The 25,244-nt window shown below is 48.3% G+C and overlaps 1 protein-coding gene across 1 annotated transcript in view; it reads right to left on the bottom strand.

The window, feature by feature from the left end:
• Positions 1-20,262, bottom strand: part of EVA1A (eva-1 homolog A, regulator of programmed cell death) — a 57,825-nt gene extending 37,563 nt beyond the window's left edge. Inside the window, exon 1 of the mRNA XM_045283990.1 lies at positions 20,069-20,262. The gene's annotated coding sequence lies outside the window, so the exon portion shown is untranslated. The remainder of the gene's footprint in view (positions 1-20,068) is intronic.
• Between the last annotated feature and the right edge of the window lie 4,982 nt (positions 20,263-25,244).

Consider the following 25,244-nt stretch of genomic DNA (forward strand, 5'->3'; position numbering starts at 1 on the left):
AGTGCCACTGATTCTTGCTCATATGCTACCTCTTGAAATGGTTGAATATGGACTCGCTCTTTTTGGTACAGTGACTGTGGATTCTTTCCATCTTCTTTTGATGCTTCCTGCATCTTTCAATATTTTGTCCACTGGATCTTTCAATACTACGATTTGAGCCTTGAATTTTTCTTTCATTCTTTTAGTTTAAGATGTGTGCAATGTGTGATTCCTTTTTGGCTTTCTAACTCTGGGTCTTCCTACATTTCATTATAACACTTTACTTTGTTTTTCTAGCGCTCCCCTTTGAAATGTTCGATTTAGCTCTTTGACTTCATCATTTCTCCCACGTGCCTTAGCATTAAGAGCAAGTTTCTGAGTCTCTTCGGGCATCTTTTTGATTTTTTTCTTTCTAATGACCTTTTGCTTTCTCCTTATATGATGGTCTTGATGCCATCCCACAGCTCTTCAGGATTCCTGTCAGTCGTGTTCAATACGCCAAATCTGCTCTTGAGATGCTCTCGAAATTCAGGGGGGATATGTTTGAGGTCATATTCAGACTGAATACTGGTTGGTACATAACTCTGAATAATAGTCGCACTGATTGGACTTCCTTGAATTTGGATGGATATCCTATCACAGACATCATTGCCTTTCGAGATAAATGTCCTTGAAATGTCCTTTTTGATGATGAATGCAACATCATTCCTCTTGACTGTTTTATTCCCATGGTTAACTATAAGGATATCTGATTAAAAATGGTCAAAACCTGTCCATTTTTGCTTGCTAATGCCTAGATATCAATTTCCATGCGTTCCCTTGCACTTCTGACAATTTCCAACTTTCCTAGATTCATACTTTGTACATTCCACTTTCTAATTATTAGTTGATGTTTGCAGCCGTTTCTTCCCATTTTAAGTTATGCCCCCTAACAAACGCTGTCCCAGAGAGCTTAGTCACACAGGCTTTACTCCATCCACACCATTATGGTCGACTCTACTCTGAGCAGGCAGCTCTTCCTCAGTCCTATTTTGAGTCCCTTCTGACCTGGAAGGCTCATCTTCTGGCTCTATCTTTTACAACGTGCTGCTTCTTTTCAGGAGATTTCAGTATCTGACAATGTTTCAATGCTGTCCATAAGGTTTTCAGTGACTAATTCCTGAGAATGGGCAGCCTTGTCCTTCTTTGTAGTCTGTTTTTAGTCTGGAAACTGTGCTGAAACCTGTTCACTTTGGGTGACCCTGCTGGCATTTGAAATACCAGTGACAGAGCTTCCAGCATCACAGCAACACACAAGCCACCACAGTACAACAAATGGACAGACAGGATTATGAGAGAAAAACAAACACTGAGATTTCTGGGGGTTTGTTTATCATAACATAATTAGCATTTCATGATGGCACAGGGAGGTATTTTCTGCCAACAAAAGAAATCAGAGGAAGAAACTAATTATTTCTTTCTCCAAGAGTCCTTGTAGTGAATACATGCAAACAATTGTTACAGTCTTCATGAGCCAATATGATAATTAAAATTCCCTATATTCTTCTTCCAAGCTCCCGTATTCTTTTACTCATAATAACTTGAATATGCATGCTATCTTGTTCACACAGCTGTCAATTCCAAAGCCCATTTCTCACAACTTCCTCAAGGCAGAACAGTCAATTGAGAGGCCTGGAGGTGCTGAGAGGCAAGCAATAGACTACAAGGTTGATGGTTCAAACCCATCAGCTGCTCTGAGAGAGGATGATGAGGTTGTCTACTCCTGTAAGGAGTCACAGGATTGGAGACTCTATATAGAGTCAACCTGTGGTCCATTAGACATCTCCAGTCTAAGTTCTTATTTATCTTATCCTCTCCTATGTGACACCGTATTCTTTTCCAGGATAGCACTTACCATAGTTTGTCATCATGTAGCTATTTGTATATCTCTTTAGCACACTCTAAGAAACAGGGATTAATACTATGTGCTTCATTGATCCCTTAATATTACCTAGTTTGGAGCCAGCTACATAGTAGCTACTTTTATTTTTCAGTGAATGAATAGAGATGCCCAACAAAAATAAGTCCAGGACAAGACGGCTTCCCTGGTGCATTGTACTACACATTTGGAATTAACAGTCATCCTGCTCAAACTCTTCCCTAAAGCATACATGGACGGAACACTTCCTAATTCAATCCATTAGACGCGCATTGTTCTGACATCAAAGTCAAATGAAGAGACCAGACCACAAGCTCGACAAACCATTATCTCTTGTGAATATTGATGCAAAAGTCCTCACCAAAATACTGCAAATGAGATACAACAAGCAGTATATTAAAATGATCCCCCATGGTGACAAAGTCAGATTTCTCCTAGGAATACCAGTGTGAGAATGGCGTGGGAGAGGCATCTGACCTCTTCTAACTTCCCAAGCAGAGATACTCAAACTGACGATTACCATGACAGGAGGTCATCTAGATCATGTATCACCAAGCGTTTTGCCAATGTGGACACCAATCATCCATTCCATATCACTACCTCTCTTTAGTTCTCTGCTGGCTTTGATAATTTGCTGCCATGGCCACCCAGATCTCCCAGAGCATGCTCATAGTCGTGGGGTCTATTAGCGAAATAACAAGGTACAAGTCAGGTTCAGGAACACTTCGATCAGGACAGCCTCTTCTCAGTCATGCTCACAGGTAGGGCCAACTCCAGCCCTTGGCTCTTAGGCTTGGCCTCTGTCCTGCTCAGGGAAGTATTGCAAAGCAATTTCTACAGTGCTGATAAGTGCGCAGAGGCACCCACTCTGCCAGCAAGTGGTGTCCGGAAGGCACTCAACCCTCCACTCCGTGGGTTGGCACACCCACTGCACCGTCATCACCTGCTGGTCGCCTGTTTCTCTGCTGCTGTGTCCCTGTCACCATTTCCTGCCGTCTTGCACCCTCTCAGGTGTGACGGCTCTCCCTCTCTCTGTTTCTAGAAGACTGGGGCAGCGAACCCAGGCCCAAAGAATGTGCTGCACCCTTAGTTCTTCTTGATGGTGGTGCATTTCCCTCTCTGCTCTGGAATTGTTTCTCTTTTAAGCCTAGCAGGATGGTGGAACTGTTCAAATCCCTCATTAGGGTTCTGTGGACCTCATTTCCACACACCCCAGGGGGGTTCCAGGCCCTTTATCTGCGTGATTCGCAGGTTGTCCAATCCCCTTGGTGAGTCACAAGCACCTTATTGGCACAAACCAAATTCACTGCATCAAGTCAATGCTGACTCAGTTGGTTTGCAACCATAACTGTTTACTGGAGTAGAAAAGCCCAGTCTTTCTTCCGAGAGTTGCTAGTGGTTTCGAACTGCTGACCATGTGGATCGCAGTCCAATGGGAAGGCCCTATATCACCAGGGTTCCCTACCTTATTGGCACAGTTGCCCCCAATTATTAGGCAGGACTCACAAGACCATGACAATAAAATCCACATGAAAGGATTCCACCCAGCAGCAGCAGGTGATTCAACAAAGAAAGTCACTCAATGTATACAGCACATTCATAGAACAAAGGAAAAGAACACACGATCATCTCAATTGGCGCAGAAAAACCATTTGGCAAAGTCCAACACCTTTTGATGATTCAGCATCCTATGACCAGAAAGGAAATTCCTTACCATGATCAGTGACATTTGTGAAAAATGCTAAGCTAATACTACACACAAAAAATAAAGACGAGTTTTTGTCCTATGATCAGGCACAAGACAAGGATGCCCACTTTCACTGGTAGTATTTAGAAATTGTATTAGAAAACCTAGTCAAAACTATTCTAAAACTCAAAACAAAAACAATAACAAATAACAACAAAAATGTCCTGTCATCAAGTCTTTTGAGACACACAGCAACTTTGTAAGACAGTAGAACTGTCCCTTTGGGTTTCTTAGATGCTTTAATGTTATAGGAGCAGACAGCCTCATCTTTCTCTTGCAGGGCAGTTGGTGGGTTCGAACTGCTGACCTTGTGGTTAGCTGCTCAATGGATAACCCACTACACCATTAGAGCAACTAGGCAAGAAAAAAAAGATTAACATGTATCAAAATTGGGAAGGAAAAAGTAAAACTCTCTCAACAGAGGACATGATTCTATATACAGAATCTGCAACAAAGATATTAGAGCTAAAACGAATAAATGAAACCAGCAACATATATACATTTTAAATCGTCTTTATTGGGGGCTCGTACAACTTTTATCACAATCCATACATCCACCCATTGTGTCAAGCACATTTGTACATTTGAGCCCTTGGTATAGACCAGCAGTATTATAGACTATCACCTTAACACATAAAAATCAGTTTTACCTTTGTCCAGTTATACCTTTGTCCACCAGCAATGAACAATCAAAAATAAAAATTAAGAAAACCATTCCATTTAAAAGCATGAAATGCCTAGGAATATAGTGAATCAGGGAATGGAAGGCTGGCACACTGAGGACTGGCGGGCTGCTGAGTGAAATTAAAGGATGCCCAAATGAATGAGAAGGTGGTCTGTGTCCAGATCCAAAGACTCACCAGATGTCAATACCACAAAAAGCGATCTATCGTTTTTTTAGTTAGTTAGTTTTTAAGCTAATTTTTCTGAAATAGCTCAAAGTGAAGCAATAACCTAAGTATAAGAAATACATTTTTTTAATAAAAAAACAGTAAAGTGCAAAGACTTCATTTCTGACGATGGATTCTGACAGTATGACATCAAAAGCATGAGCGACTAAGATCAACTGGACTTCATAAAATTATAGATGTGCATCAAACGGCTTTATCTACAAGGTATAGAAACTGTCTGCAGAATGGGAGAAGATGTTGGAGAACCATATGGAGTAATAATCTCTTTTAGAAGAATTTAAATCAGACTAGTCCCAAGGAATCAGGGACTGATGATGCTTCAAATGCCCAATTCTTCCATAATGATGTTTAGGCTCCATTTTCCCACTCCTCCTCCATTGAGTGTATATACTCCCCCACATTTTCGGGTTCTGCACATCATTGCAATGTCCCATCAAAACTCACACAAGTTTGAGGAACTATTTCACATGATGGTGGGTCTTGTTCAGTCCAAAATCTGAAGGTCAGCAGGGGTAAACCAGATGCTGGGTCCAGAAAACTTGCTCTACTCCTGGCTCTTCTGGTGATGAGCTTAATCCCCTGCTTCTCAGGGGGCTCACTTTATATGCAGCAGGATGGCACTGCCCGGAATCCTGCTCACACTTACTCATAGTGAATCAGTATCTTTTACAACCTTCTTACAGGACCCATTCAGGAAAAAGTAGTTTGGTGGGAGTTACATTAAGAATCACTCGTGCAATCAAATTAACATAACCCTTCACCGTTTTAATGATACCCAAATATAATCATCTGTTCTCCACTTCAGGACCGTATCTTATTTATGCATATAGGACCTGGGGAGTCTGGCTGATGTTTCCAGCAGGTCTTGGTATCCTAGTCATCAGTCAAGCTTTTTCCCAGGCCATTCCAGAAGCAGCTTTTCTGCTCTCAGTTGTAGCATATTCCTTACATTCACTAAAATAACAGTAACCAAGATAATCATTAAAGAGTGTGGCCCAATTCACACCATCTACTAAGGTCAGATCGGAGTCTCATCCTGTTTCTGCTCTTTAGCAGATAATGCCCTCCAAAATGGGGCTATAGTCACAGGCCTACCAAGTCTAGAATTAAAATAGGTCACATAAGGTATTATGGATGGAAGGCTATTACTCACCGTATATCTGACAAGAGATTAATATCCAGAATATGAGGGGGTTTAAAAGAGCTCATTTAAAATCCCATTTTCTTTTAATTCTATTTTTCCACAAGCAGTTTATTGAAGCCATGACGTCCTATGGAGCTATGGATTAGGTGTTGGACTGCTTTGGCAAGATCAAGGGTTCAAACCCACCAGCCACCCCATAGAAGAAACATGAGGCTCTCTGCTCCCATAAAGTTTACAGTCTCAGAAGTCCTAAGGAGTATTTCTACTTTGACGCGAGGTTTTTCCTTGTTGTTTTTATTTGTTTCTCTCTTTCTTTGTTTTTATGCCCTTTCATATATAAAGAAACTGAAGTAGAGGGGGAAAAGCCTATTTTAAAATAGGCAAGGGATTTAAATATATATTTTTCCAAAGAAGATACTCAAGTAGTCACTATGCAGAAGAAAAATTGGTCAATGTCCTCCGTCATTAGGGAACTACAAACCAAAAGCCACAATGAGATCCTAGATCACAGAAAACAGGGTGGATACTGACCGACAAGTGACAAAGTAACGTCTTGGTTCTGGAGCAGTGGGTATCCTCCTGTAATGCTGGTGGGATTGTAAAATAATGTGGCCGCTTTGGAAAATCATTTGGCAGGTTCTCAAAAAATGAAAAATAAAATGACTATGCGACCCAGCTACTCCACTCTTACATGGCATTTCAAGTTCAAGAAGCTTGAAGGCAGGGACTCAAACAGAGCCTTGTACATCAATAAATACCGGTGGAAACAACCCAGTGTCTATCAACAAATGAGTCAGCACACAGCGTGTGATATCTCCATACAAGGAAGTTCTGTAAAGTTCTGGTGCATGCTATGATAGGAATGAACCTTGAAAACATGCTGAATGGGCAATGAATGTACAAATGTGCCTTACACAATTGATGTATGTATGGATTGTGATAAGAGTCATATGAGCCCCTAATAAAACTATTAAAAAAAAAAGAAGTCAAATGAGGGGGAGGGAGGTGGGGAGTGAGGAGCTGATTACAAGGGCTTAAATAGAAACTAAATGTCTATAAAATAGTGATGGCAACATAGGTACAAATATGCTTGATACAATTGATGTATGGGTTGTTATATAAGAGCTGTAAGAGCCCCCAATAAAATGAGTGCTAAAATAAAAACCAACAACATACTGAATAAGACAGAGAGGTACAAATAGAGGATCCCAATCAATGAAATACCTAGAAAGGCAAATGAAAACAGTGAAAAGTCTGTTCGGGGTTAGGGACTGAGGGGATGAGGCGCAACTGCTGGAAAGGGGCCGAGTCTCTCTCGATGGTGATGAAGATGTTCGAGAAATAGAAACTGACAGTGGCTGCACACGCTGGGGAAAGTACTGAGTGGAACACAAAAAGAGGGCCAGAGAGATCTAATCTACAACTCACTTTAAAAAGTAAAGTCCATGAGAAAATATTCCTGAAAAGTGATTCAATGAATAAGAACAAAACACTTGAATGATGAATCAAACATCATTCCGAGTGAAAGAACTTAAGAGGTCAAAGCTGTTACTTCCTTGGCACACCAAATGCTGCCTTGCAGACCTTCCGGGCTCCCCGTGATCTAGAAGGTTGGATCAGCCTAAGTATCATGGAGAGATCTGACTTAGATATTTGGCTATAGAGCCCTCTGCGCTCACTTTTGGACTCTCTCTGGAACAAGGACTTGCATGGCTATTTCCCGTGAGAGCAAATTTAGACCATGTGGAATCCACAGAAAGCCACCCTCGGGACGGTGTTCCATCACAGTCTGCAATTGCATGGACCCAGACAGTATCTGGGCCTTGCTCTCCCGGAGAAGGGCAGCCTCTGTCTACTCTTGTCCACCGAGGAAGGGCGAATCCAGAATTCTCAGCATCTTCCTTCTGTCACCAAAGATAGTGTGTCAGTCCATCACACTCACAGCCAGCCAAATGCACTCACACACATCACCTTCACACTCATCAAGGCACTCTGCGCCCTGATAGAAGTGATGGGAGACAGGCTGGGGAGGAGACTAGGCAGGGAGGACTCTTCCTTGCCTTGCGATGACCTCCAGCATTGCTGTAACCTTCAGCTTCAAATGTGACCTAAAATGCGTCTCCTGAAAGAGGCACCATTCACTCGTCTTGATAACTGAAGGCTCAAGATGAAGCAAATAATTTATCTGAGCCTCTGCCTCGTGTGGAAAAAAAATATCCCAAGGCCATTTCCTGCATGGCCTTTCTGATTCTGGACAGTGTGTCTTTGGGATGGCTGAGGCAACAGCTCCAGCCACAAAGGCCTTCTGTAAAGGGGTGTGCATTTTACTGAGATGCTTCCAAGAAGAGTAAAGATACCGTTTCAGCCAAGGAAAATTTACAATGCAGGACGCCAAACCCTAATTCTAGCCCTGAGCCTCAGGGATGCCAGTGCTGTGAACCAAGGCAAAGTCTACTTTCTTGTTTAAGCCAAGTTTTTACCCTCTATGGCATCACCTCTGGTCTGAGCAACAAAAGAACCCTATGTGGTAAGACACAGAGGTTTGTCTTTGGCCCTGGATAAATATATCCTCTCAAAGCCTGTTGTCCCTGTGTCCTCTAAGTCAGGTAACAAAGCAGCAGCCAAGTCATCTAGGTTCCTTCCAAGTAGAAGGCTGCTCCCAGCAACCTCCTTGTAACATGCTTAACATTTCCTACAAGATCCAAGCAGTACTCTGTCTCCTTCCACAAATTCACCTCCATCCCCAATCATCTTTCCCACTGTTCAGAGGATCAGGTAGGTTTTGCCCAAGCAAAAGCCAGTGCCACCTTTAGCTCCACCGGCATTGTACACTGTGCCCCATTCCTCCATCTTCAAGGCTTTGCTCCACCCATGATTGTGATCACCTCTTGATGTTTACAAAGAAATCCCTGGATGGTGCAAATGGCCACCACACTCAGCTGCCAATGGAGAGGTTGGTGGTTCGAGTCTGCCCAGGTCATTTCAGAAGGACGCCCTAGTGATCTCCTTCCTGAAAAGCAGCCACTGACCACCCAGGGGGCCACTGCTCTTCTCTACCTCGTGGTGTGGCCGCGAGTCAAAGCTGACTTGATGGCAACTCGTTGGTCTGGGTTCGTGTCAACAGACAGGATGCCAACTCCTGTTGCCAACAGACAGGATGCCAACTCCTACAGGCATGCAGGGTACTGGAGTCTCTCCGGAATATTTCAAAGTCAAGTTCAGATGGTGATGTGTTGTACAGGCACAGTCCCAAGTTACAGACCAACGACTCGTCTTTTTCTTTAATGCTACGCCTATTCGACCTCATTTCGGAACGGAAATCGACTCGAAGGCAGTGGGTTTGTTTTCTGGGTTTTGAAATGATTGGATCGACTCCACAGCAGGTTTGGTTGCAGTGGCTGAACCAACCCCCACTCCCCACAGAGTCTTCATCACAATCCGCCGCACCTGCTGCATGTGGAAAGGCTTCGACCCTTTTCTGACACTAAAGTCAGGAGCATCCTAATAACTTCTCCCCACCTACACAGCAGACACCCAGAACACAGGGCGAAATACCGAAAACCTCTGTGGCAAAGGGAAACATCGAGCTTCATCTACAGGCAGGCAGAGTCTATTTGTGAAAGAGTCCTTCCTGTCTCTAAAACATTCCCTCTACTTAATATCGCTAGCTACCATCTACTCTCTTGTTAAAGTCCCTTCTTCGGGAAAGAAGTACATGCGTTTACCACTTCCTCAAATACCATTTGTTCCTCAATTCCCCTCATCTCGCAAACTCTACTGAGCAAGTCACCATCAGCGTTCTCACTCCCCGTGCCTCCTTTACTTGCCTCCCACAGCATTTGGTATACTGAGCCAACTCTCCCGGAAATGCTTCCCTTCTCCCCAGAATGCACCCTCCCTCTCCTCTCCTGAAGAGGTCAGTGTTGCACCCGAAGCCCTCCCCTCTCAGAGGCAAGCTGGTACAGACCTCAGTAGGGCCTGGATCTTGACTATCTTGGCTTAAAATCCTAGGTATGATCTTTAACAAGTTACTTACATCTCTACGCTTCAGTTGCTCATCTGCAAAACAGGTATAACATCAGCCCTTCCCAGCAAGGCTTTTGAGAGGATTAATACATATAAAGTGTTTAATGCACACCCCCAGTAAGCATTCACCAGCATCATACTTCCTCACTCTTTGAGTAATGGGTCTATATACCAGTGTTTTCCAAAATGGGCGATACCGCCCACTGGGGGATGCTAGAATGATGCACCTCACTGCCACTGAGTCCTTTCTGACTCAGGGCGACCCTATAGAATGATGCAGCGGGGCTGCAAATGCAGATAGCTACACTTTATACTGGATTATGGGAGACAATACAAAAATTTTTCATTACCAAGGGACAATGTGTAATTTTTATTTTATTTTTTAAAGAGGGGATAGGCCAAATAAGTTTGGAACCTATGGTCCATGCCATGATTTAAGCTCAAACTTTGCACTTGAATCTTCTCTAAGACTTCTCTCCTGAATGTCAAACCTAAAAACCTCCCTCCCCCACCCTACACATCTCTCCCTGGCCTTCCTTGAGATGTTTCAAATTCAGCAAGCCTGAAACTGAGCTCCCTCGTCTTTTCCTGTAAACGCCGCTTCCTCCCCTCCTTCTCTTCCTCGACTATCTCTCCTGATGAATAGCTCCACTATCCTTGTGGTTGGCTCCCCAGGCCGGAATCCAGAGTCCTGCTAGACTCCTGCCCCTCCTTAACGCCTCCATCTAATTAGTCATCAAATCTTGTCAACTTTACTGCCAAACTCTTTCTTAAGTCCATGCCCAATTCTCCACCCCTATCGCCAGTGTCTGAGTAAGAACTTCATCATTTCACACCTGGATGATAACAAGTCACAACACCACCATCAATCATATTGGCCACTATGATCAAATGTCGATTATTGATCACTTGCTGTAGAAAACACTTCACATATTCTATCATCACTAACCCTCATCACCATCTTTGGGGCTAAGAATTCTTGTCCCAGTTTTCAGATGAAAAGACTAAGGTTCAAAGACAACGAGTAGTAGCCCCAGTTACACAGAGATGCCATGGGGCTGGGATGGAAGCTGAGGGCTGTAGGATGGCAAAGGGCAGGCTTTTCCACCTTTTAAACAGTCCTGGCTTCCTAAGTGGTCTCCCTGCTTCCCGTCATGTTCCTGTCTGATGACCGCTCCATTTCCAGAGAGGCCTATTTTTATCGAGAAACTGACTCAGCCTCTCCTCTGTGTGAAATCCTTCAGGAGCTCCCTAGTGCCTTCAGAGTCAAGTTGAACATTTTTAGAAGGCCCTTCCTAGTGTGATTCCTTGGCTCCTCTACAGGTTTCCGGCCCCATCACCCGCCTGCCTGCCTTCCTTTCTTGGCCCACCTGGCCCTGCTCTACTTCTCAGGGCTTCCTTTGCCCAGGATGCGTGCTCTCTGGTCAGCCTAGATGCCTCCTTCTCAGCCTTCTTTGGACCAACTCGCTGACCCTCCCAAGCTGAGTTGAGGTGTCCCTCCTCTGGATGCTACAGCCCTGTGTTTGTCTCTAACACAATACTTTAAGGTGGGGGTCACATACCCTGATCAAGCACCTACTATGTGCCAGGGTTTCTACACTCTGCTGATTCAGGAAACAGGACATATTTCCTGCTGTCAGAGAATTGGCCTTCATGAGGCGTGGGCTGTTCTGATCTCTGATGTCCTTGCCTGTCTCGGCAATGCATCTTGGGAAGGAGGAATGGCTTCTCTGTCTTTAGCTCCCCAAGACTTAGACTTGTACCTGGCACACACAAGTATCAGTGAAGGTGACATTGAGCTGAGCAGACTCATACAGGCCACCAAGCCATCCCCTTGGGCACACAAAGCCCACTCAACAGAGCCTCTGTTCCCCCTCACATGCGTCTTTTCCAGGCTCTGAGTGTCCAAGTCATTGTTCCTGTATTGCATGAAGGTGCTCAGGACACACCCTGTTCAGACACGCAGTCCAATGCTGGAGAGTGTGGGGGCCGAGCCTCCCTGCTACTGCAGGCAACTGACCCTTTGAGAGATCATGGGGCTGAGTCTTCACAGCAGGCAAGTGGCCCTGCCTATTCCCTGTCCCACCTACCCAGGTTCACAGCCCTGTCTCACTCCAGCCAATGAGGAGCAGGCTCAGAGGCTGCTGGGCCAGATACACACAGGATAGCGACAGGAATGGGTGAGTCTTCCACAGGAGACATCCTGACAGGATGAGGGAGTGAGCGAAAGGAGTCTACAGAGGCGGCTGTGCTGGGGCAGGGCAGTGCAGCTAGCAGCCCTGTTGTCCTGGTCCCCCTGCAGAAACCGGATCCCCTGCAGTGTGTTCACACAGTCACCGCCCTGTCTGAGTGACATGGGCAGGAGGGTGCAGGGCCAAAGAGGAGAGGCTTGAATTACAGCAGGTGTTTTACAAAAAGCCTTCTTTCCTCTCAAGTTTATGGCTACTTCTCTGCTTCGCAGCATTTCCGCCTCCCGTCCCGGTGGAGGACAAAGTACAGGCAGCCTCAGTGATCAAAGAGGGGCTGCCAGGAGGGAGGGAAAAGAGCTGAGTGCTGGGGACCAGAGGTTCCCCTGCCTGGGACACAGCCTCTGGGACCAGGGAGGGGAGCGAAAGAGGGAGAAAATGACTGCTGCTACCTCAGCCCACACCTATATCTTTGCCTTTTGAACAGTGGGCTTTTCTTTCTTTTTTTTTTTTGAGTTGGTATTCTTTTGTGTTTAATAAAAAACTAATGGAACAATTATGACCCATCTTCTCTATATAAAAGTGCATTACATTTTCCTTGGGTCTTTTTTTTTTAAATCATTTTATTAGGGGCTCATACAACTCTTATTACAATCCATACACGCATCAATTGTGTAAAGGCATTTGTACATTCATTGCCCTCATCATTCTCAAAACATTTTCTCTCCACTTAAACCCCTGGCATTAGGTCCTCCTTTTTCTCCTCCCTCCCCGCTCCCCCTCCCTCATAAGCCCCTCAAAAATTAACAAATAATATTTTGTCATATCTTGCCCTGTCCGACGTCTCCCTTCACCCACTTTTCTGTTGTCCATCCCCCAGGGAGGAGGTCACATATAGTTCCTTGTAATCGGTTCCCTCTTTCCTACCCACTCTCTCTCTACCCTCCCTGTTTTGCCACTCACACCACTGGTCCCGTAGGGCTCATCCGCCCTGGATTCCCTGGATTTTCAGTTCCTATCTGTACCAGTATACATCCTCTGGTCTAGCCAGACTTGCAAGGTCGAATTCGAGTCATGGTAGTGGGAGCGGGGAGGAAGCATTTAGGAACTAGAGGAAAGTTGTATTTCTCATCATTGTTACATCGCACCCTGACTGGCTCATCTCCTCCCCGAGACCCCTCTGCCAGGGGATCTCCAGTGGCCTACTAATGGGTTTTGGGTCTCCACTCCGCACTCCCCCATCATTCACTATGGTAAGATTTTTTCAGTGGGGTTTTTCTAAAAGCAGCTTTGGTGATAGTCTGGCCACTGAGTGCTGTCCGGGCAATGGGTTGGCTCAGAGTCCGGTGGCCAGGGCTCTGCTTTTCAGCTGTGGGCACAACCCCATTTCCTCCTTGATCCCTCCAAGGGGGACTGTGAGAATCCATGTCACACACAAATTTGGAGTCCTTCACATCAGGCCTGCATGGCACACAGTCTGGGTGTGCAGTGCTAACTGCAGTCCCAGCCAACCACAAGGAGCCACCTTGCGGCCATTCCCTGGTCCTTGACTGACTTTTCTCCCGTTCTGCACCTGCGTCCTCCCTGTCCGGACCCAGTCCATGTGCTGCATGTGTTTTCTTGTCCTTCTCCCATCAGACCAGGAGCCTCAGGAGCGTTGGGAATGTGCGCTTCATCTGAAGCCAGTCATTCACTCATCTCCCCCGCACCCAGGGCCACTGAGAGGAGCCCTGGTGAGATGGTGAGCTGCTGACAGCAATGTCAGTGGTTCAAACCCACCACCAGCCACTCCTCGGGAGAACGAGAAGGCTGTCTGCTCCTGTAAAGATGATTTATAGTCGTGCCTCAGAAACCCCAGGGCAGTGGTTCTCAACCTTCCTAATGCCGTGACCCTATCAGACATGTTGTGATGACTCCCCAACCATAAAATTATTTGCGTTGCTACATCATAACTGTCATTTTGCTACTGCTATGAATCAGGTGGCCCCTGTGAAAGGGGTCATGACCCACAGGTTGAGAACTGCTGCCCGAGGGAGTCTTTCTGTTCTGTCCTGTAGGGTCACTGGGATTAAGAATCAGGGGCAGTGCGAAGTGCCCGAGAGGCACAGAAGCAAAACAAACTAACAAAAAGCCTCACTGCCACACAGTCAATTCTGACACGTACAAACCTGTAGGACAGGGTAGAGCTGCCCCGAGGGCTTCTGGGATCGTAACTCTTCACGGGAGTAGAAAGCCTGGTCTTTCTCCCTCAGAGCGGATGTTGGTTTTAACTGCTGGCCCTGTGGTTAGCAGCCAGAAGTCAATACTCTGGGAATGGATGAAGACCAGAAGCCTGCAGATGGCCTAGGGAAGCAGCTACATCCATTATCCAATCACCAAGCAGAAGCTGGCTACATGGGGGTGGGCCCCCTACAATCACTGCACTCAGCAGCCTTTGAGCTCCCAGAGAAACTCTGCAAATGAGAACACAATTCCCTGGAAGTATGTTGGTCCTGACTTGCCAAACGGGCAGAGGGAACTAGAAGGAGGAGAAAATGGCTCCTCCCACTTCGAGCTTGACTAGATACGTCCAAATAGATTTATATACAACAGAGCCGAGCCCTGAGCCTCTCCATGTCTACCTGCCAGCCTGGCTCTCGCTCACTCTCTTTCTCTTGGGCCTGGGAAACTTAGCAATTCATACATACTTCTGAATGCTCCAAAGATAAAGTGCCCGGAGAAAGGGAGAGAGAATCATTCACAAGCCCAGACTCAGGAGGGGTCATCCACACAGTTCATCAGCCAGGGCTTAGGAAACAAAACAACACCCACAGCCATTGAGCTCAGCTTTGTTTTTGACTGTGGTTTCTTTGCTCACTGCAGGCAGTGTTTCTCCTCAGCCCCTGTGGACTGCCACTGCCCCAGCAAGAAACGAGGCCAGCAGAGCCACTCACAGAGCTGGGCACACCTGAACTTTAAATCCCCGCGCTATTGTCTGATAGTGAACAAACAAACAAAAAAAAAACCGGGCTCCTAAGCTGTTGAAAAGTCAAAGCCGCCTCCCCAGGCCCATCTCCAGCAATCTTCCCACCCCCATCCGACAAATTCACGGTCATCAAGTGCAGGCCAACTCAGCAGCCCGGCTCATACCCACACATCACCAGGACTCCTCCCCACCACCACATCCCTACGCAGATGAAGACCCCCTCTTGGCGCCATACCACCTACACACTGATTCTGTCTGTGATGCCCCTTGCTCACTAGTCCACCACTTCCAACCCAGTCCCAACAAAATCCATTTTAAGACCCAACTCAATCATCCTCTCCTCTCTGCAGTCTTTCTTGACTCTTCCAAGCAAATAATGTCTGGTTCCTTTGCCCTCTCAGGGTGAACTCCTCCTTCTCTGCTCAGATCTCTCCTACTGAGCACAGGCTGATCATGTTTCACGTCCAGTACACTATGTAGGCTGTGACTGCCCCCTGTAACTAGGCAGACCCTGTCTTCTAGCCTCTAACACAGAGCTGCTCATCCCACCTATATTCCAAGCCTACCCAACTCCTCCCATCAGTACTCAGATCTCAAGATCACATCATCACTCAGACTCTAGTCTGAAAACAGAATGTCTCTTACAGGACCACATGGGTTTGGGTAGAGACTCATCCAATGCATATCACTAAGAAACAGCCTAGGATCTAAACAGGGCAAGGTGTCTCTCCCTGGACCAAGCCACATAAAATCAGAACCAGTCTCATCATGCATCTGCTTGCTATTCATTAAGATGCTTGCTTGCTGCTGAAGACGGAAGCCAACAAGATAGGAGATCAGAAGTCTGTAGACTTGGCACCCGAGGAGCCCTGGTGGTATAGTGGTTACATATTGAGCAGCTAACCACAAAGTCAGCAGTTCAAAACCACCAGCCACTCCCCCAGAAGAATGGTAAGTCTGTCTTCTCCCATCTAGAGGTACAGTCCCCATAAGGGGACTACCCTGAGCTACAAGGTGGTTCTACCCTGAGCTACAAGGTCACTACTGAGTTGAAATCAACTTGATGGTAGTGAGCTTGGTTGGAGACCTGGTACCAACCTGACATTCCAACCTGGACTGCTGGGGCCAAGCTAAAAAACAAGTAGTGCCCAAGGAGCTTGGATCTTTCACGTCAGTTGCCAGCCCTGGGGGAACTGTGTTTCTCAGATCAGCCTGCTGGTGAACCGGAGTGGAGAAAATGCCAGATACGAGTTTAGGGTTAGGAAGGGAGGGAAGTGTGTCAGGGGATCTGAAGAGTCTGCAGTGGATCAGTGGGCAGGAGCACTCTCACTGCAGTGCCCAGCTCAAAAGCATCCTTTAGTGCTCTTCTGACCCCTATCGAAGTCTCAGGGCCTTGTACACACCAAGTGCCTGAATCCCATTGAAGTCTGGGGGACAAGCTGCCAAAATAAGCAAGCTCAGGGGGATTACAGCTGTATGAGCCAGCTGTGGAGGAAGTCAGAATACACAACTGTACAGGTATTTTGTCAGGCTGTCCGGTCTACAGAGCAAGTGGCCAAGGGAATAGCAGTGAGGGGGCTCAGCTTTCAAAGCCAGCGCTGCATTTGGGGTCAGGGAAGATTCCAAGCTGGAGAAGCAATCAGGTATGGCCTAATATCTGATGTCACATACAGAACCAGTGACAAGCTCCAAACCAGGGCCACCAACATCCCATGTGGGTCATTAAACTTCCTTAGAAATTCTATCTCTAAGAGATAAGACTTTCCACCTAACACGGGGGCGGGGGTGGGGGGGTGGGGACGGGGCGCAAGCCCACACAACTGATGCCAGTCTCACCTTGATCAAGACCACTGAGGGCCAATGGGAAAAAAGGGCTCCATTTTACATCAAGACAATTGGAGCGAACCCAGCATTGTGACTGGGGAGTGGCGCCCAGTTGCCCCCTTGTGACTGAGGCAGGGCCACAAGGAGAGAACAGAAGGTGTGAAAATAATGGTACCGTGTGGTGGAGGTGAGAACCCTGGTGAACTCTGGCTCTCATTAATGTCTCAGCAAACCTCAGCTCACATGAACTGAGCACTCAGCTGAGCGTTGGGCTAAGTCTCTCCCTCTGCGGTCCAATTGTCTATATGAATTCTAGCTCCATAACTCATTAGCTGTGTGACTTGGGGAAAATTGCTTGGCCTCTCTGTGCCAATTTCTGAATCTGAAAAAAAAAAAACCCAAAGAAACAAGGCAATAGAAGCACCACCTTTAAAGAATTCTTCTGAGGACGAAATGACTAAAACAATGACATGCTAAATGTGAGCCACAGACTGGAAAAGAGTTAACTGGTTGTTATGGTGTTGGCTCTGACAGTGACGTCATGCATGTCCAGTCACAAAAGAGCTGACTGAGTCCCATCGGGTTTTCAATGGCTGCTTTTGCTGAAGTGGCCCACCAGGTTTTCTTTCTGAGGCACCTTTGAATGGGCTCAAATCTCCACCCTTTTGGTTAGCAGCTAAGGGCTTAACCATTTGCCCACCCAGGGACTAGGGCACAGAGTCAACCTTCAATATTCAAATGAACCATTACTGACCCATTAGCTAGTCATGTGAATCTGCAGGAAAGGCACTGGTGTCCTAGTTTACCAATAAGGCTTTGAAGGACTTGCTCAAGGTCACAGAGTTAATAAATTGCGGCAGGGCTGGGATTTGAATGACCATGGCCTGGCTCTCAAGCCCTGAAGTTTAACTACCGCCAGCAACACAGCACAGCACTGCACTGGGTCCTAAGAACGGAGCGACCAGTGTGGTGAGACAAGCCTGGGTTCTCTACCCAGTGCAGTGAGTGCTACAAACAAGATCCACCGAAATAAACAAATAAAAGTGCCAGGGAGCAACAGAACGCTCTCAGCCAGAACGGCAGAATGCTTCACCTGGAAGGCCACTTGAGCTCTTGTCTCAGAGAATGATGAGGGATTTGTCAGCCAAGCAGAAGGAAGAGCATTCCAGAAAGACAGGCCCTGGGACGCCAAGTGAATATTAAGTTGCACATTGTAGCAGGAGCAGAAGGGAGGGGGCAGAAGGTGAGTCTGGGAAGTAGCAGGAGGCCCATCAGGAAAAGCCTTTATGTCAAGGTGAGAGGTCAGATGTTATTCTGTAAAACAGTACTTCTGGAACTTTAATATGCAGGAATTGTTGGTGCTTGTAAAACATGTGCAGATTCCTCCCCTGCTGTTCACACTGGGAGGGAGGGCCGGCAACAAGGACATTAAGGCAGTCTCATGACCGGTGATTTTACCAACAGAATGATGGAGGGGAGAGATTCGGGCAGAGGCTGCTACAACTGGCCAAACTGGAGTGGAGGATTAGCATTGGAAAGAATGTCAACCTTCATGAAACCAGTCTTGAAGTCACTAATATTTCAGGCAGGATAAATCAAGTAAGTCTTTGCTGACACTGCTCTGGAGAAGGTGGGGTGTTCAGCAGCATCCCTGGGTCACCAGATGCAATAACACTCTTCTTCGGTTCCTACCCCTCATCCCTCACGTGGGACAAGCCCAAAGGCCCCAAACTCAAACTCGCTGCCTTCTAGTCTTTTCCAACTCAGGGTAGGGTAGAATTCCAACTCTTAGGATAGGGTAGCATTGCCCCTGTGAACTTCCGAGAATGTAAGTCTTTACTTTAGCGGGAAGGCGTGTTTTTCTACCCTAGAGCAGCTGGTGATTTCAAAATGCTGACCTTGTGGGTAAGCAGCCAAGGTAACACTAAGCAATGGGCTAAAGGTCCCCTGGGGGGAAGTCACACACACTCCCCACAGGGAGAACCACCGCCAGCTTTAAACGCTCAACCTTCTTCTACAGATAAGGAAATTTAGCAACTGAAAGGTGAAGTCAGCAGCCCCAGCCAGAAGTGGGATGCTAGCACTCACTCCAGAGCCAGCTTTTCAGGGAAGTCAGCCTTCGGAGGCAGAATGTCAGACTTGGTGACAAGCTGGATGACAGACAAGGGATGGAGGAGAAGAGTTTGAAAACAAGAACTTCGTGCTCAGCACTCGGCTGAGAGCATAAGAACCGGTCAAGTGGACTCTGAACTCAGAACCCACGTGTCAAGGTAGAACGGCTTGGTTTTTCGGAAACCGGATCACCTGGTTTCTCTACGGAGGCTCCCCAGGGTGGCCCCACACCCAGTCTTTCTATTAGCCGCCCCATACCAAGCCCGTTAGCCACTCAAACGCTGAACTGGGAGTAGAGGTTACTTGAGCTTAAATTCGAACAGCGTGAAGATGTAGTTGCTCAAAAACAAACAAACTGACCCGTTGGTATGAGTAAAGCTGGTTCCTGTTTAGCCTGGAGGGAGGATCCTTTGTAGCTGAGATGCTGGCTGTGAGATTCAGACCAGCTGGAGCTCAACCCCGGCGGCGGCCCCTTCCTAGCGGTGTGGCCCTGGGGTGGTTCCTTAACCTCCCTGCGTCTCTCTTGCTCGTTTGTAACCCGGGGTACACGTCCTTACTCGTCCGCTTGATGTGAAACTCCAGCAGTTTAAAGGGGTAAAAAGCTAAGTGGTAATTTGCTCGCCTCCCCTCCCCAAGCCACCCAATTCAAACTCGAGATCCTCCCTCCCCCACTCCGGAAGGGCACCCTGGAAGGAGCGGCAACGAGTTCAAGGTCCCTCTCCCCACTAGTTGAGTGTCCTAAAGAGAATTTAGGGTGCGCCTCAAATAGCTGATACACTCCTCAATCCATTGATTTCCGAGTCTGGGTGGTCGCCAAATGCGCGCGGCGAGTCGGCTGCCTTGGCTAAGAGCCGGGTATCGAGCTCCCCGGGCGCCGGGACGATTCCAGGCGGGTCTCCACGCGCCGCCCCAGCTCCCGGAGATCAGGAACGAGAGAGGCGCCCAGATTTGGAAAGGCGCGACGGCAGCGCTCCCAAGCCACGCAAGAGTTGTAAAATCGAGAAAAAGGAACAGGGGGCGGGGGACCCCACAGGGACGTGTGAGAAGAGGGGGCAAAAAGAAGCAGAGCCCCCACCCCACCCCTGCCGAGGGAAGGGGGCAGCCTACCACACCTGGGCGAGCGGGCGGGAACAAAGCGGGAGCGGCAGGGCAGACGTGCCGGAGCAGCAGCGTTCGAAGAGCGCTTTGGGGAGACGGGGCCTGCCCGGGACGCAGGGAACCCCCGCGCCCTGGGCGCGCTCCCCGGCACCCCTTACCTTCGCCGGGGCCGCCGGGGCGCACTTCCGGGGGCTGTGCTGGGGACGCGCCGGGCCAAACCCGGGGACCGGGAGACCTCGGAGTGGAGGCGACAAAGCGCTGCCGGGGGCCCCGAAGCCAGCGCGGGCGCCTCGGAGAGAACTCCCAGCGGAGTGGGCGCAAGGCTGGGACTGGGCGAGGGAGCCGGGGTCCCGGCCTCTGCTGCGTTCGAGGACTGCCGCGCCGAGCCCCGCAGCCGCCGGAGGAGCCCGAGTCAGTGGGAGGAAAAGGTTGGCTCATTTCCTTCGGTCTACACCGCGCCCCCTCCTCCGCCCCTCGGCTCCGGACCTGCCCTCCCCCGCCCCCGCCCCCTTCCCCAAGCCTGCGGCCCCAGTGGGCACTCGGGAGCCCGAAGGGCTGCGGCTGGCGCGCCTCCCTCCGCGCCAAAGTTCGTTCACGCGCTCAGGTCGCGGCTCCCTCCCGCGCTTGCGACCGTCTCTCGCCCGACCAGGTTCCCCACGGGCCGTCTGCACCCTGCACCGGAGCCCCGTCTTTCCCGCTTCCGAGAAGAGCCCGGATTCGAAAGCAGACTTTCAAATCGCTGCCAGCATCCGTCCCTTATTCCTGCCCCGTCGCCGGCTTTGAGTCTGTTGAACCACCCACCCAAACAGGAAATAAGCACTTACTTTGTTAAATGTGATCAACTTTTATTTTTCTTTCCCCTCCAGTGGGAAGTTTAAGCCCGGTGCCTAATCTCCCAGGAATGTTTATGATGATCGATCTGAAGGAGGCCAGCTGAGGCCTTTGTTTGGCCATATACAGTCTAGCTGGGGGCTTCTTTGTCACATTCAACAAGTGTTCACTGAGAGACTGTTGGGCGATGAGCTGGATGCTGGACTCACCGAAATGAATTGGATCCATTTCCTCCACAAGCGCCTGGAGCGGGGGGATGGGAACCCAGGGTCTTGGGGTCTTCTGGGATGTCGGCCAAGGAGTGGGAGAGCTTTCTGTGTAGTCAATGCAGCAGAGGCAAGCAATGAGGAAGCCCCTTCGGGAGGTAATGTAGATAGCAGAGGGTGGTGAGGGAGGGCATCTGGGGACCTACCACTCCAACCAAGAGGTGATAGAAGAGGGATGGTGGGGTGCAATGGACAAATGGTGATGGGAAGAAATTGTCCAATCCTGCTGACCCATAATGACAGCCTGCAGATGTGGAGATGAAGAGAGAAACCCCAATGTGGGATACAGAATTACTACTGCCAAGGGTGGGGGTGGTGGTGGTGGGGGGGAACACTGGCAGCCCCAACATTAGACAGGAGCATGTTAGAAATGCAGAATCTCCTGCCAGGGCGTTTGCCCCACTAAATCAGAATCTACAGCCTCAGGGGAGTCACATGGACATTAGAGTTTCAAAATCACTGCTCTCTAGACCACAGGTTCTCCAATCTGGCTGTGAATTTATTCAAAACATCTGGAGAGCTTTCAAACACACACACAACACAAAGCCCCAGCTCCACCCCCACAGATGCTTATTGAATTGGTTTGAGGTGGGGCTCCAGTGGCAGTATGAAATGCTCTTTGGATGATTTCACACCCCATGTTGGGAGCCACTGCTCTAGAGAGGTTTAAGAGCTACTTCATTTAATCTGGAAGTGTCCTTCTAGAACTGAAAGAAAAGAACTCCCCTCCCAGACCTCAGGCTCCTTGTCTGTGAACCAGAAAGCATTCTTGAAGAACTCCAAAGTCCACCAGGTGGTGTGAAAGGTGCCATCATCAGTACACCCCCAGGTATAGTAAGACTGTGGGTGTAGTGGTTGTGTTTATGAGTTAGGCTGCTATCCGACAGGTCACAGTTTGAAACCACCAGTCGCTCCACAGGAGAAAGGGCTTTTTATTCCAGTGAAGAGTTATAGTCTCAGAAACTCACAGGGGAAGTTCTACCCTGTCGGCATGGACTTGATAGCAGTAGGTGAGGAATGGCCATGTGTTGAGTTGAATATGATGTTGGTCCAACCAGAGGACTCCCTCAAACTCCAACTCACTGCTGTCCGGTCAATGCTGACTCATAGCGACCCTCTTGCGGGTTTCTGAGACTGTTTATGGGAGAAGAAAGCCCAGTCTTCTTGCAGAGGAGCTACTGGTGGTTTCTAACTGCCCATGATGGGGATCACAGCCCAATGAGTAACCACTACACCACCCAGGCTCCTTAATCCAGACCCAGCCCTGCACAAATATGAGAAGATTGTGCACCAAACACAGTGACACATGCATGTGGCGCTCCATCCTATGCACACACAGTGTTGACTGAATGAGATGCAAATGCCAGCAGATGAACAAGACTTTCCATAAACTGGCTGTTTGGGTTTAATCCAGAGCTTATTCGTTTGCCTACCAGGCTGGAGGAAAGGGCATTTGGAAGCATTCTGACCCATGGATCAAGACTTGACTAGCAGCTCTGAAGATCTGCTAATGTTTTGTGGAATGCTTGGTGCAGATAGACCGGATGAACTGCTTGCCAGATGTTACAATGAAGAAGCTACCGCTGACCCCATTCACTCCCGTTGGTTCCAGGAATCGCAGGCTTGCAGGGACTAGATCTGCCATTTAAGGCAGCCCGTCTCTGCTTGTCATCCATTGCTGGTCAGAGAGGCCCGGATAGAGGTCCTCCGGTCACTCTCCAGAGTCCGTCACTTTGTATGGGAATGAACCGTGAGGTTGGAGATGGCTGCTCCGGGCCCCACTGCAACAGATGCTCCCAGAAACCTGCAGACCGTGGTGGAGCCCAGGAAAGGAACCCCTCAAAGTTGGCAGCCACACGTTTGCGTGTGTGTGAGTGTGCGTGTGTGTGCATGCACTAGCCTTTAGGGAGGGCCTCCTGTGGACCCCAAACCAAACCAAACTCACTGCTGTCCAGTCAATGCTTGGAAACCCACAGGGGCTTGATGAGAGTCAGCACTGCTGTTTACTTAGGTTCTGAGTGGGGGCTAGGCATCCCTGGCAGCATGGTGGGTGAGACGCTGGAATGCTGACCTTGATGTGGTGGTTCAAAGCCAATGGCCTGTTTGTCCGAGAGCAGTAGTGGTTCTCAACTTCCTTTCATACAGTTCCTCATGTTGTGGTAACCCCCAACCATAAAATTATTTGTGTTGCTACTTCATAACTGTAATTTTGCTACTGTTATGAATCATAATGTAAGTATCTGATATGCATGATGTATTTTCATTGTTACAAATTGAACATAATTAAAGCATAGTGATGAGTCACAAAAACAATATGTAATTATATATTGTGAAGTATTTATTTCTAATGACAAATAAATGAAATTTTGTCTTGAAGCATGGTGTAGCATAGGTAACTGTCTTCACTCAGCGTACTCGTCAGTGGGCGTATCTGCATGTGGGCAGACCCGCCTGGAGACGGATAGAGGAGCAGTGTCTCGGTTCCTAAGACCATTGGAAATATGTGTTTTCCAATGGTCCTGGGCAACCCCTGTGAAAGGGCCATGAAACTCCCAAAAGGGTCACGACCCACAGGTTGAGAACCACTGTCCTAGAGGGTCACGATACATAAGTCTGAATTTCCCCCGTGGCCATGGGTTTGGCTGGAATTTCATGTGTGACATGTCAAGGCACAGGCCATACTGGGGGACTAACTCATAGGCTATGAAAAGAAACTGAAAACATTGGGGTGATTTATCCCAGATATGTGAGAAGGACAGTCTTCCTTAATAACTCAGCTACCAGAAATGAGGGAATCTTCTATTCCATTCTGCAGTGAAGTCTGCCTTGGGCCATCCTGGTGTGTGAAGAGGAGGCTGTTCCCTGGGGTTTCCTAGGCTGTGGCCTTTAAGAGACAGATCACCAGTTTTCTCTTGCACGGTGTCTGGGGGGGGCGGGGGGGTGGGGTGTTGAGCTTGTAGTGAAGTGCTTCACCTTGGTGCTACCCAGAGACTCTCATTTCCCTATCTGTTGCTGTGAGCATCCACCTATGGGGGTTCTCCTTAAAGACTCTCACTACAGATGCAGACTATAGATCAGATGTGAGGAAGGAGCACTAGGCCACTGTGGTTAGCTGCCTATCCTCCGCAGGTCCACAGTGATGATACATGTGAAGGGAACCAACTTCTCTCACATGGATAGCTGGGCTGGCCTCCAGGGCAGAGGTGGTCAGGGAACAACAGCCCCAGTTGGGAGCCGCATGGTAAAGAGAGGCAGAGGCAGGAGGAAGGCTGTGTGCAGGCACCAGGTGCAGCTGCTCTCCTAGCTAGGTATGGGGAGAAAGGGTCATTCCAGGAAGCCAGGGTGTGAACTAGCCATTCCATGCCTAGTACTGTCCCAGAGGTGAGACCTGGGCCTCTACCTGTGCACACCTTGCTGATGTGGACAGCTGACACCAGCAGGCCTGGGCCTCCTGCAGAGTGTGTCAGGGCTCCCATGGAGCTGCTAGTCCCCCACACTGATCTCTGGACCAACAGCACACTTACTCTCGTGGAAGGAGTCTAGGCCCTTGGACCCCTTCAGTGAGAACAAAGAAGACATGGTGGTCCTACTTCTCCGTGAGGGGAGCTGTGGCATTTCTACAACACAAACGTCCTGATGCCAGGATGTGGTCCAGCGATCCCTACCTCCACATGGTTGCAGAGCGTGCTCCAACAACTGTTGTCCACAAGGACCCTAGCTACTTCCTGATTGCTTCCCCGAACCTCATCTGTGCTGATACAACAGCAAATTGAGGCAATTTCTTCTTTTGCACTGAATGGACGGCATTGATAGGGGTGCTACAAGGTGCCTGAATTTCAGGCAAAAATCCAATCTCTGACTTCCTACCATTTTATTAATGTGACAACTAAGTCCTGGTGGTGTAGTGGGTTATCCATTGGGCTGTTCGTCACAAGGTCAGCAGTTGAAAATCACCAGCCACCACCTCAGAGAAAGATGAGGCTTACTCATCTCATAAAAAGTTACATTCTGAGAACCTTCCTCCTCCCCACGCCCCCTGCCTCCAGAGGCCTTTCTATTCTTTCCTATAGGGTCGCTATGAGTCGGAATGAACACAATAACAGTGAGTTTACTTTTGGGGGAAGAAGATGGGAGTGTGTGTGTGGGGGGAGGGGGTGAGCAACCAAGGCCCCAAACCAAAGTAGAGAGAGTAGTAAAACTGAACTACCAGCTGTGAGAATGACCCAGAGCGGGGCAT

This window comes from Echinops telfairi, unplaced genomic scaffold, assembly GCF_000313985.2.
Source record: "Echinops telfairi isolate 266 unplaced genomic scaffold, ASM31398v2 ScPeMD7_7467;HRSCAF=8505_1, whole genome shotgun sequence".
NCBI lineage: Eukaryota > Metazoa > Chordata > Mammalia > Afrosoricida > Tenrecidae > Echinops > Echinops telfairi.